Raw genomic sequence first — 13210 nt, forward strand, 5'->3', positions numbered from 1 at the left:
CGAGAAGAGAGTTCAGAGAAGAGAGATTAAACACGGAAAACATACTTTTGGAGGAAATAACATATACCTTGATTACTAGCGCATGGATTTGGAGGCAGTGTCAAGGCATGTGGCAAAGAGAGGACAGGAGGGTTAGGGAGGAGCAAAGTTATAGTGAATTCTGTAAGCTGTTCGAGGGAGCTTGGACTTAAGGGTGATATGAGGCAGCAGACAGACATATTCAGTTAGCATTTTAAAAATATTATTTTGACATAGTTAAGTGGGTAGGGTAAAATGAAAGCAAAAACACCAATTAGGAGTCAAGAGACCACTTAGAAACCCTTTGCAAGAGGATTATCATGCAGAGATACAAGTGGGGCTCTTGAACCAGACTACCTTGGCTCTGTTACTCTTAGTACAATTCTAATAATAACAGATCCTATCTCGTAGGGATGTTGTAAGGATTATATGAGATTTGGGATGGTACAGATAAAGTGTAAGTCTAGTGCTTGACACATTAAAGTCATTCAATACATTGTTTTATCTTGATCTTTATGAGAGATCCAGAGGGTCTCATAGTGAGCAGTGATGGCAGAACTACAAATCACAAAAACGTGAGTGGGTGGGACTGGCAAATGGCTTCATAGATTGGTCATGAGAAATGAGGTAGATGCATATGTCTAGGAGGCCTTTCAATCTGTGGCTTGAGTGAGGAGACATTCAGCACTGCAAAAGAGATTTGAGAAGAGAGAATGGGCATAAGACACAAAATTTTTATTTGAGATTTGCATAGCTGAAGTGAGCTGATGGAAAGTCAAAGGCAGATGAACTATTAGGACACAAAGACCTTGACTGGTGTTGTCCTTCTGGAAATAATTTCCTCTGCACATAACAGGTCACCCCCTACATCCACAGAGGCTGAACCCAGTGATATGAAGGGTTGGCTGTATTCATTGTGCTTCTAATTTTATGTCAGGAACTTGAGCATTCACATATTTTGGTGTTCAAGCAGCTCTGGGAAAATCCCTGAGGGATGCTGAAGGAGGGATGACTGTAATTAGTATAGAAAAAATAAGTGCATTCATTCATGTAAGCAAAGTGTTGGCAGAAAGATCAGTTGGCCAAGGATGAAGCCCTAGTGTACACCAGCACAGGCAGATCTCAAAGATATTGCAGGTTGGGACAGACCACCGAGGCAAAGCAACTATGGCAGTAGAGCAAGTCATGCAGACTTTTTGGTTTCCCAGTGCACGTGAGTTATGTTTACACTATGCTCTATTCTATTACCTGTGTGAAAGCATTGTTTCAAAAAGTCAAATGCCTTAATTAAAAAAATACTCTTGATTAGAAACAATTACAATAGTTAACAATGAAGATCACTGCCCACAGATCATCACAACGAATATAACAGTAATGAAAAAGCTTGAAATATTGTGAGAATTACCAAAATGTGACACAGGAATCAGAAGTGAGCAAATCCTGTTGGAAAAATGGCACCAACAGACTTGCTAGACTCAGGGTTGCCATAAACCTTCAATCTGTAAAAATCACAGTGTCTTCAAATCACAATAAAGCAAAGTGCCAAGGAATGAGATACATCTGTATTTAAAAGACAGGCAAAACAGAAGAGCAAAGAACTAAAAGGATTAGCATAGTGGAAGCCAAACTTTTGAGTTTCACAAACAGCTTATAGTCAAAAATGCGTTCAATAAAAATACCCAATAAGATATTGACTGAAAAAATGACAATTGGGTTGGACGACCGAAGATTTTAATAACTTTGGTGGTGGCAGTTTTGGTGAGTAACTGGTCTGCAAATAGGATTAAGATAAAAGAGTAAATAGAAAGTGAGGAAGTAAAAACAGTAAATGTACTACTCAAATGTACTACTCGTTTCAAGAAGGTAGGCTAAAAGAAGGGAAGCCTAGAAAAGCACAAAGCGACGTGTAATGAGTATGACAAAACGGAAGAGGCTCATAAGATCTTTCTCTCCTGTGTTTAGCTGACTAGTGATACAACTGATTTTCAAAGGCGTTTAGGGGATCCTATTTGGGATATGAAAAAAAGAGGGGAAACAACAATGTCTGTTTAGGACATGGAGAGATTCAAGTATAGATATATTCAAGCCAAAAGTTAGATGTAAATGCCCAGAAGGGAAGAAAGGTTTAAGACTGCAAATTGAAAAGCATTAGTATATTTGGTAGTAGCTTAAGTCACTGCAGTAGATGAAACTGTCCAGACGGATCATAAACAGTGAGGGAAACTTCAGTCTCGTTAAGTAAAAAGTTCATAAGGCAGGCAGAGGATGTTTAATTATCAGAATTCATTGAGTAGGAGTAAATATTATTAATATAAAAGAAAGGTGAAAGGTGAAGAGAGAGAGTTGGAGATGACAAGGGAGCTGAAAATTTCAGGGAGAGGACAATCAGCCAAAAGAAAAAAAAAAGGTAGACTTTGGTGAAAATTAAAAACGAAAATGGCTTTTCCAGTTAATGGAAAGACCGCAGGACTGGGAATCTCCTCTCAGAAAAATCCTATTTAGAGCTGCAAAATTCTTTGGAGCCTATCATTTTACAGTTAGAGAAAGTCAAAAACATTAGTGAATTCATTATGTTCACACAGTCCAAGGCAACAACAGGAAAATTATCCGAATGATCTTGCCTTATACAAAGAAAATATTAGAAATAATACATGGGAGAAAGGTTGCAGGAAATCTGTTACTAAATTGTTTGAGGTTGATTAGAAGAACAGAATAATCCAAGAAAACGTCTTGAAGCACTGTGAGTTGTTTTCAGGACAATTACTGGATTTTGGATTTGAAAATAGTCACAGTAGGTTGCACAAATTAATTTGCTATATTTTAACTGATATCAACTAAATTAATATATATATTGAATTTTAAAGTGTAAGCTTATGTAATCAATATAAAAGTTAGCATGCCTGAGTTAATTGAAAAATGCTCATTGTAAATTAGAAAGATTTCATTCAATTGTACACAGTTATCAAAAGAAAAGCAAAAAATAGGTCATAATTATGCCTTGGGTGTTAGGATTATCCATTGCTATTTAAAACGTATCTCATACTCATTCTCACTATTACCTCTGGAACATTTCTCCATTTTTAAAAACAAACTTTACTACTACCATTACTTCCTAGTCTTCCATTTCTCTTGCCAAAAGACAGTCAAAACAAGCCAGAGTTCATCTTAAAATCTAAGGAAAACATCCCAAAGCTCTGAGCAAACTCTGAGCAACAGCATATGGGGCTGGAGGGGGTGGGGAGTGAAGGGAGTGTTTTGGCTGAAACAGAACCAGTATCACAGTCCTTTTAAGTAAGTTTTTGAGAAATATTTCACATATCTACACAAGTACACATTTATATACTTAAGTACACTCACATTCACACACACACAAACATAAGAGATACTGTGTCAGTACACTATCCAATTGTGTTTTCTTGAACAGGAGGCTTCCATCTTTAACATGCAAGACATTGGGGAGCTTGTTCAAATCCAGACTTAGTAAATCTTAGTTCAAATGATTTAGTAAAACTGGCACAGGACTGTTCTGCAATTCTGACAAGTTCCTAGGCAATGTCTTTGCAGACTTGACAATATTTTGTATGGCAGAGTTCCAGAATACATAAATTTTGTTTGAAAAATTAATATAGATATGTTGATATATATTTAAATACAAGCATTAATATATTAAAACATCAGATGATAAAATAATATAGGAATCATAGCTGAATCAATTCAACCTTATCTCCAGTAAACTTCAAGATAAACCTAAGGCTCCTACAAACTAGTTAGACAATATTTTATTGCCCTAAATCTGCCTATTCTTGAAGGTATATGAATTTGCAAGACAAATTCATCATTGTGTGAACTCATTGCTCTTATAGCTAAATCAAGTTTTTAAGCATTTTATAATTGACTAATCTGCATTGTTAACTATTTCAAGGATATGAATTGTCTGCCCAATATTTTATGTTCTTTCCTGGCAAAGTAAATTCCTAACATTATTTAGAAGAGAGAAGACACTGTTCAACACTGGTGTGTATAACCTAACATCTCTTTCATTGTATTTTAGATATGTTAAATAAGTGATCACTACAGTTGGATGGTAATTTCTCAAGATATGTATAAGGCCGCCAATTTGTAACTATCCAAGGAGATTTGCAACCTTAACAAGCATAAAAAAACCATTATAAAAGCAAACCTAAGACTTACTACAAAATAAATTTGTGTTTAGAAGTTTAGAAGTTTATCTAAAGACGAAAAACTAATTTTCTTCATTTTTGGTGAAGTAATTTTAAATACAAATTAACCTTTTTGTAGCTTTTTTAGTATATTGATTTTTGGTTTGGTAAAACAGGAGCAATATGGTTAATTGATTGAAGGAAATTTGTTTTCATGGTGTCATAACTGAAGCTATATTTATGGCTTAGGTAAAAATGTAGGTGCATCTGGAGTAGTTTTTAATAAAAAACAAAGGTGGTAAAGGATTATTAAATGTTCTATAGAAGTATATTTTGAGAACACATGGCTTCAATTTTGTTTCTCAAGTATCTTGTAAGCCTGAACATAAAATAGCATTACTCAATACAGAAAAATTAACTGATTATGTGCTTGTCTAACCATAGTAGTCAGTTCAGCTGGGATCCGGAAAAATAATCCATATTAAGTCATAGGGATCTTATATTCAACAGTGTCAAACATTTGTGATTTTTCACGGATGCTCTGGTTTCCATGAGTGCCCAAATAACCTCACCTGCTTTTCTAATTTGTCTCCTAGATTGTGCTATGGGTCAGTGATCCCTATTATGTCATGTCAATACAGTGGTTAAATAATGATAAATAATTTAAAATGTGGCAGGTAATCTGTATCTTAATGTCAATCATCTTTACCTGTGCAGTATTTCCCTAGTTAAAATGGAAGTTACTTTCATCTCAAACTTTAGGCTTTATATATCCAAATCATAAATTTAAAAAATATACATTTTAGAGAGGTGAGTGAAGCTCAAAAGCTAATTAAATTGAAAAAAAAATCAAAGTAAAGTGTGCTGCTGCTAAGTCCCTTCAGTCGTGTCCGACTCTGTGTGACCCCATAGATGGCAGCCCACCAGGCTCCCCCATCCCTGGGATTCTCCAGGCAAGAACACTGGAGTGGGTTGCCATTTCCTTCTCCAGTGCATGAAAGTGAAAAAATAAAGTGAAGTCGCTCAGTCGTGTCCAACTCTTAGCGACCCCATGGACTGCAGACTAACAGTCTCCTCCGTACACGGGATTTTCCAGGCAAGAGTACTGGAGTGGGGTGCCATTGCCTTCTCCAAAGTAAAGTGTGCAAAGTTGCTTCAGTCGTTTCTGACTCTGTGCGACCCCATAGATGGCAGCCCACCAGGCTCCCTCGTCCCTAGGATTCTCCAGGCAAGAATACTGGAGTGGGTTGCCATTTCATGCATCCTCCAATGCATGAAAGTGAAAAGCGAAAGTGTAGTGTACTTTAAACACTTAAATAATTACAAATATACTGATATGTTTTTTCTATAAAAAAATTAAGCTCTCCACCAGTTCTTAATTACAACAATGAAAGATTCAAAACGTGCAAGTTATATTATTATTTCAAATCTGTTCACTTTGCAGTTTCTCTAAGTTAGTTTAGGCCTAAATGTTCAATAATTTTTTTTTTTTAAACATTTGCACAAGGCAAGGCCCAAGTAAAAACTTTGTTTTTTTCTTTTTCAATTTACTTTGCAGGACAAAAGCTGGAATAAATTTACAAGTCAAATTCATATATAGGAAACCTGGCTATTGGAGGTACCATCACATCTAAGCGTGTGGAGTAATGGCAAGTGCCAGCACTCACTTCACTCGATTTCATGAACGGTTTTTTTATTGTCAAGTCCCTGGTTTAGGAGGGTTCGATATCCTGGAGCAGGAAATGGCAACCCACTCAAGTTTCCTTGCATGGATAACCCCTTGGACAGAGGAACCTGGCAGGTTACAGTCTATGGGGTCGCAAAGAAACCGACACAACTGAACAACCGAGGGCACACATAAGGCCAGGTTTTAGGAAACTGCTATAGTCATGCTGTCCACTAGAGGGCTCTGCAGAAGCAGCAGCCGCTGCAGCTGAAGATTCAGGTGTTTAGATCAGCAACTTGATACAAAGCCCCGAAGTCTTCACAAGAACTAGCGCAACTTTATTTTTAGATTTAGTTTAATTAGTTTCCTGATTGGTACTAATTAAGATGGGTTATGAATGCCAACGTGTTAGTTTTATATGATCACATAACATTCTTTTACTTACCTTATCTGGACCCTGTGCTGAGTTCGTCATAGCCCTGAGGAGTCAAGAAAAGAAAGTGTCGCATTTGATGCTTGGTTCAGAGACATCTACCCCATTCCCACACTAAAAAGCATTGAGATGAGTGATACATTTTTTTTTATCATTCTCCTCTTTATGCAGTGTTTTCTTATTAAATTTCCCCATTGTGATGCATAATGAGAATGACATGAGCGTAAGATTTATAGTATATGTAGATATTTTCTGCAAAATACATGATTTAGTAAAATTTACTAGGAAAGATAAGGAAATATGGTTAAACTACAAATGAAATAAACAAGATCTCCAAAATGGATAGTCATTACCTAAGAAGTCCCCTTAAGCGTGTGGCAGAGAAAAGACAGGGGCTTCCCTGTATCATTTATGGTAAAGGATTGCAGAGAGCAACCACCACAAAAACTAAATAATTTCAACTTAGCATTTTAAATTTAAAAGTGTATAAGTTTAAGAAGGGGTTAAAATAAAAAATGAATAGACCAAATGCCCTAATCTGTTCTGGGTAGCAATGTGTCTGATGTTTCTGAGAATGTGTCTTGCTCTCACTAGTAAAGTGATTCAACCCACCATGATTTTCAAGAGAGACATGAGACACTCTTTCAATAAGCATATCATTTATCATATGGTTGAGCTGTGAAGGAGACCATGCCTAACTTAGAAAAGCTAATCTCTTTTTCTACCTTTCCTGTACAACTTTGAATTATACATTTTTAATATCCTTCAGAATGGAAGTTTGCAAAACTTCTATAATAATTTGACAATGTCCTTAACAATTTTCTAATTCTGAACTACATTGCTGGGCTGCTGGAGACCCGTCACTGGTGGAGTAATGTGCCAAACTTAAGAAATATATACTATATTAGGATAGGCTTGATTATGTCCAGATACTGTGTTGTTAGAAATGCAGGGAAACCTATAGCTGTTAAGTAGCCTACAGACCATTTGTGACCAATTCCTGAGATGTTCAGAAGATGACTTAATCCAAAACACTTTGTAATTAAGCAAATACAGTGTAAATCACAGGAAAGCTGAGGTTTTGGTCTGCTTTGTTCACTGTGTCTTCATAGCATTTACAACAGTGTCCAGCACATCAGTTCAGTTCAGTCACTCAGTCGTGTCTGACTCTTTGCGACCCCGTGAATCGCAGCACACCAGGCCTCCCTGTCCATCACCAACTCCCGGAGTTCACTCAGACTCGCATCCATCGAGTCAGTGACGCCATCCAGCCATCTCATCCTCTGTCATCCCCTTCTCCTCTTGCCCCCAATCCCTCCCAGCATCAGAGTCTTTTCCAATGAGTCAACACTTCGCATGAGGTGGCCAAAGTACTGGAGTTTCAGCTTTAGCATCATTCCTTCCAAATAAATCCCAGGGCTGATCTTCAGAATGGACTGGTTGGATCTCCTTGCAGTCCAAGGGACTCTCAAGAGTCTTCTCCAACACAGCAGTTCAAAAGCATTAATTCTTGGGCACTCAGCTTTCTTCACAGTCCAACTCTCACATCCATACATGACCACTGGAAAAACCATAGCCTTGACTAGATGGACCTTTGTTGCCAAAGGAATGTCTCTGCTTTTGAATATGCTATCTAGGTTGGTCATAACTTTCCTTCCAAGGAGTAAGCGTCTTTTAATTTCATGCCTGCAGTCACCATCTGCAGTGATTTTGGAGCCCCAAAAAATAAAGTCTGACACTGTTTCCACTGTTTGCCGTAGGCCTATAATCAATACTTGTTGAATGAATGAAAATGTAAACTTATGGTTTTTTTAATTGTTCTGTTTTGTCCCTTTTTTGGGATTCATTTTATGTCAAACTTCAACACTCTACCTATTAGCTTGCTTCTTTAATTTTCCTTTTCAAACAGTTTGCTGCTACTGCTGCTGCTAAGTCGCTTCAGTCGTATCCAACTCTGTGCGACCCCATAGATGTCAGCCAACCAGGCTCCCCTGTCCCTGGGATTTTCCAGGCAAGAGTACTGGAGTGGGGTGCCATTGCCTTCTCCTTCAAACAGTTTAACACAACCCAAATGTAGACAGAAAGAGTAACTCATATAGCAGTGAATTAGTAAGACATATCATTGTGTCTGAATAAATTGATACATGTATTTTATTTTTGATAGTAAACTTATATGCCTGACCCTTTATAAACATGGACAACCGAGTTGAGTCGACAATATTAAGAACTGTTTAAATGGACTATTGACCCTAGAGAAATAAACAGAAATTATTCTCAAGTAATAAACAGCAATTTTTCCTTTATATCCATTGAATTTGTTTAGCAGTCTTTATGTTAACATCTTTATTATCATTCATAACAAATTTATTTTATACAGAGACTTTTAAAGAGTGATAGAAGCAAAATAAAACTCAATTTAATAAAGTGGTACAAATATTTTCAATATGTAAAATTGTTCTCTTTACTTTTCATTTTTGAAACTTAAAGTCCCTGAAATGCAGTATTTTATTTGGTGTTTTTTTTTTCTCCCAAATAGGAAGAAGAGCATTCTTACATCTTTAAATTCCCAACGAACCAAATGACAGAGAGCTCTGTCTTATGGTTTCATAAATAATAAGTATATAACTCTTATGTGTGAATATTTTAAATGACTGCAGAAGAAATCAAATATTATATTTAGTCAAATTTCAATTTTTAGACTGCCAGGAAAAAAGCTATTTACTGTCCACAAAGTTTACGTTGCATCTTTAATTAATCGTACCACATGTAAGTCATCTTCATTTTAGAAGCATCAATATTCATCAAACTAACAATACTATTATTTGCAAAGTAACTTATGGAATAGAGTGACTTAGCATCTTTTTTATAGATAAAGCCTGGTTGGCAGCTGTAAGACTTAAGGTCCTTATTTGTCCTCAGACAAGTATGTTACAGGAAAAGAGAGTGACACCCAGGTCCCTCCATGGTGCTCTGCCCCTCGTGTGTCAACTCATGTCTAGTAGATAGTCTTTTGTTAATTTTCCTAATCAATGTACAATTACCAGAATATCCTTTTGTAGTCATTTACATTTTTTATTAATCTTAAGAGTAGAAGGAAAGAACCTAGAGAAAAAATGATCATTATTTGTGAGGTTTAAGAGAAAAACCTAGCCTCCTTTATCTTTATTTATATATTTAATTATTCAAGAATAATCAGGATTAACTCTGGGTAAAGAAAATTTCAGGTAGGACTGAAAAGTCCTGGAAAAGAGCCTGATGCTGAGAAAGACTGAAGGCAGGAGAAGAAGGGGATAGCAGAGGATGAGATTGTTGGATGGCATCACCAACAATGGACACGTGTTTGAGTAAACCTCAGGACATCGTGAAGGACAGGGAAGCCTGGAGCGCTGCAGTCCATGGGGTCACAAAGTGTCGGACATGACTGAGTGACTGAACAACAAGAAGGACTGAAATCAGAAGTCAGTCTAACACAGTTTCTGAATATTACAGAGAAGTTATCCAACTTGGAAAAATGAGTTTTTATTACCTTGATGCTTCTTTGCTCCATGGAGCATCGCAGTCCTGGAATTAAACCAGAGAATGTTACAGTAAAACCTACCAGAGGAAGGAATTCTTCAAAGAAATCTTAGGCCATAGAAATTTTGAAGCATACTTCACCTGATTATATTACAATAGAATAAACAGAACAATTTAAAAAGAAAAAGAGAAAGGCAGACATAGATTCTAGTTATAGAAAAGTCAGTCATTATATTCCCTAAATCATTCTAACATTCAAACTAAGTTCTAGTAACTATTTTTTTTTTCTCAATAACAAACTCTCTAGAAATCAGTAAGTCCCTAGAGAAACGGAGTAAGTACAGTTCTGAGTGACAGAAATGATTATCCTATCTATTTGATCACATCTCTTTTCATTGTCTTACTTTGTGTATGAACATTTAATAAGTACTTAGAAATTAATACATGAACTCATTATTACCACGTTTTCAAGAGATCTTCCTAGGAATAAAATTTCCATCTGTACTTCCTGACTTAGCTGGTGAATCAGTTAACATATCTGAGGAAGAAGGCTAATAATGCTGCAAAAGTCTGTCTTATTGCTTCTTAATGAATGACTTCCAGAGGAAGGTGGACTGGATAATTAACACTTATAGGCAGCAACTAAGGTAAAAGTAAGAATGAGAGGAAATGTTCAAGCTTAAGACACGCAGAAGGCATGAATTCTTTAAAGCAAATTCAATAACAGGACACAATTAAAGATCAATACATACATTTTATCTGTGATTTACATGGAGTACTTTTTTCTAATGCCTAGTGATCCTCTATTCCAAAGATGGCAACTGAAAGTAAATTGAAAGGGAAAAGCAATGGCATATTATAAAGTTTAATGAGTACAAACATCCCACCTTTGATAATTATTACCTGTCTTAGTAGCTTTAACTTACTTTCCTGAGGACAGAACTTTGACTATGAAGAACTACAATTTTTTTCCAGAACTAGATATTCCTTCAAGAATATCTAGTTCCTTCAGAAATTCAGTATTTTTAAATTTAAAATTAAAAAGGACCAACTGAAGTTAGATATTAAAAGAATATGCTAATTAGTTAAATGTCTATTTGCAATTTGAAATTATGCTATTAGTTAATATTTCTTATTGAGATTTCAAAACAGCTAAACTGAATCAAAATATATAATATGAAATACATTAATTTTAAGTTTAAAATAGGGTGTATCTATATTTTGGGAAAGAGAGTATTATACATCCACCCCTTCAAAGATATTTCTGTTAGAAAATGGAATGCCAAGATTTTCTTAAGCAAAAGAGTCTGCAGGAAGACTGTAATTTTGAATATTCCTCTTAATCAGGTCCTTGGAAAGACCACAAATAGTTATTCCAATATTTGAGCTGAAGTCCTACTTCAATCAGAGGAAAAAATAGTTGATAGCAAGACGTTAAACATGTATCATAAAATTAAATATCCAGGACCATGTACTATAAAGATATAGATACAGATAGGTATACTATAACCTCTAGTGGCTTACCTGTTGTCTCAGACAGTAAAGAATTGGCCTGCAATGCAGGAGATCCAAGTTTGATCCACGGGTCAAGAAGATCCCCTTAGAAGGGAATGGCTACCCACTCCAGTGTTCTTGCCTGGAGAATTCCATGAACAGAGAAGCCTGGCAAGCTACGGTCCATGGGTCACAAAGAGTCAGACATGACTAAGCAACTATCACTTTCACTACTTTTCATAAGCTCTAACTAAAATTATCTGCCTTTTTAAAAATAGGAACATTTTATTTGAGACTCAGCCATAATAAAAAATTAATTGTGATATCATCAGCTATAACTCATCTGCAGAGTCCCACTGTTTGTAGAAGGTATCTAAAATATTGTGAAAACACTGACATTTTCTTTATAGGTGAAAAACAAAATTCTTGTCATTGATCAGAACCTACAAGTTCACTCTAACTAATCATGGTAAGCAGGTTAACTCAGTATAGTGACATGAACTCCAAGGGAATTTAAGATCAACGTATTTGGTTAAGGGAATGATGACAATCACTTGACTGTAGTTATTAGAATGTGACACCAAGACTGTTTTAGTTAGAGTTCCTGTGAACATACATAAATGCTCCCAAGAATACTTTTTCAATAGTGGCAATCAAAGAGAAATAATTATTTTTTGTCATATTATGACTGATGTCACTAGAATGAAAAGATTGAGATATCTAGAAGCTAAAATTAAAAAGAAATTTTCTGTTACATTTTACAAACCCAGTTTACTTGAGTATATTATTATGACTTCGGAATCAGGTTATACATTTTAATATGATTTTATGATACAATTGCTTAATTTGAATGGGAAGTTTAAAAGAGGATTTAATTGCTAATGTAAATATAAATCACATGAAAATATAATAATTTGATTTGTTATCTGTAATCCAGGAATTAATTATACATGAGTAATGGATCAAAAAATGTACTCTCTCCAAGACTTTTTGAGTGAAAAAAACCCCACAAAATTAGTGCACTAAGGTTCCAGAGATGAATGAAACCTATGCTTTAATAAAAACAACTTAGTGCTGAGAAACATTTGTTTCATTTCTACCCAAAGTTTATGTGTGAACCTAAAGAAGAGTCTGTTGTTTTACTGTCTTAATTGGCAACATGGGGCTTTTTTTTTTTTTTTTTTTTGGCCTGTGATTTATAAGATCTTCTACAATTCTAACACTTTTATTCAAAAGCAAATTCAAATACCATTACCGTTTAATGTAATATACCAGTTTCTTTTATCTATTTCAACTGGACATTATACTATTGGTTATATCAATTGGTATGCAGAAGCAAGCAATCTCAGTAGAAATATACTTGCCTGCCTTGTTAATGTGTATTGCCATTATTGTGTACGTTGCCATTTTTTTTCCCCTTGAAACTACAGCTTCAATTACAGTCAGATTACTTTGTTGTTTGTTGTTTTAATCAGTAAACTATGTTGGATTCTTTTGAAACCCTATGGTTTGTAACCCACCAGGTTCCTCTGTCCATAGGATTCTCCAGGCAAGAATACTGGAGTGGGTTGTCGTTTCCTTCTTCTGGGGATCTTCCCTACCTGCATCGCCTACATTGGCAAGCCGGTTCTTTACCATTGAGTCACCAGGGAAGCCCCATCGGATTGGTAGATGATGCCTAACTATTAGTTGTCTTCTACTCATCTGACTCCCAAGAAGCAGTGCAGGCAGCTTGTCTCTTCAGAAGCATGAAAAAGTTAAGTAATACTGAAAAGGGACATAGAAATTCCCTGGCTCTTCCCTCATGCTACCACCCCTATCATATCAACATCACTTAAAAGAAGTTTTAGGACAAAAAGAATCTCTCTCATTTATAGAATGCTTGGAATTTACAAAAGGTAGGGGAAAATACTCCTTGATATA

The sequence above is a fragment of the Bison bison genome, unplaced genomic scaffold, assembly GCF_000754665.1.
Source record: "Bison bison bison isolate TAMUID 2011002044 unplaced genomic scaffold, Bison_UMD1.0 scf7180017864258, whole genome shotgun sequence".
Taxonomy (NCBI): domain Eukaryota; kingdom Metazoa; phylum Chordata; class Mammalia; order Artiodactyla; family Bovidae; genus Bison; species Bison bison.